This window comes from Buceros rhinoceros, unplaced genomic scaffold (assembly GCF_000710305.1).
Source record: "Buceros rhinoceros silvestris isolate BGI_N320 unplaced genomic scaffold, ASM71030v1 scaffold13960, whole genome shotgun sequence".
NCBI classification, from domain to species: Eukaryota; Metazoa; Chordata; class Aves; order Bucerotiformes; family Bucerotidae; genus Buceros; species Buceros rhinoceros.
The window spans coordinates 1236-2415 of NW_010389131.1; the positions used below are offsets into that span (position 1 = coordinate 1236).

The window sequence follows — 1180 nt, forward strand, 5'->3', positions numbered from 1 at the left end:
TGAGCACAGGGCTCTAACGGAAAAATATGGGCACCAGGGCTCTGCCACATCCCCAGCACTGTGCCTTCAAGGGCAGGCTCCGTCCCACTCTGTTCGAGGGCACAGGAAAGGGCCTTCTCTAGGGCACAGCCAGACAAGGAAGACACATCTTGTACCCCACCACGGTCCCCAGGAAGATGCATCCGTGCTGGTCACACAGTCTAAAGGAAGATCACGTGGCCTGGCTGCCCTGAGCCTTGCTGGCCCAGCCAAGGCCCTTTTCCTGGCTGCTCCGTGTCCCTAGGTCTGCTCTACATGGCACTGACATCCTGGCTGCAGGGCTGGAGCTGCAAAGCACCCCAAAATGGGCAGTGGCAGGAACCTGCAAGCCCAACAGCATCACTAGGAAGCTTTCCAATGGCCCAGCCCACACCCAGACATAACCTGCTGCCCCGGTAAGGTGCCACCTAGGCATGAGGCAGGGCCAGAGGAAACACAGAGCCTGGCTGAGCCACCCCAAAGGGCCACCCGGCTCCAGCACCTTTCCCCCCATGCCCTATGCCTGCCCTGCGTGCAGGGCCCTGCATGCCACCCAGCTGTGGGGCACAGGGACAGAGTCAAAGAGCCCCCATGGAACTGGTCACAAGCCAGAGCAGACGTGCCCTACAGTACCCTGAACCACACAGCACTTGGCTGTGTCCCAGCCAAAATCATCAACCAGAAATCTCATCATTTGCATCTGAATCCCCAAAGGGCTGAGGCCTGTGATGGATTTAAAGGATTATACGAAACTAAGACATCATGTTGCATCTTCATGCTGAGAATCACATTTCAGAGCGCAGGCAAAGCTGTGGCATTAGGGCTTTGCCCGCGGGAACCAGCGGGAAGGCCTGGAAGGACCCTCTCTGTGCTCCTCTGGGACTACCATGAGCAGGAAAAAGCACAGTGGGGGACAACACCTGGTGAGTGACTGTGAGCCAGCTGCTACCCACGCTCCTGCCTCCCACATCCTCTAGCAAGGCACATCCCCCACACCCGGCACACCTCCACCGCACTCACTCCCCCACACTTCTCCTGGGGTGCTGCAGGTTGCTCCCAGCACTGGGTGGCTCCCCCTGCTCCGGCTTTGAAGCCTTTCACCATGGGAAGGGGCTTGTGGGTATTGGCAGATACCGTTGTCACCCTGCCATTCCCCTCCGCT

General features: G+C 58.9%; 1 protein-coding gene across 1 annotated transcript in view; it reads right to left on the minus strand.

Annotated features, from left to right (window-relative positions):
- Positions 1 to 1180, minus strand: part of UIMC1 (ubiquitin interaction motif containing 1) — a 35531-nt gene that overhangs the window by 1176 nt on the left and 33175 nt on the right. The window lies entirely within an intron of this gene.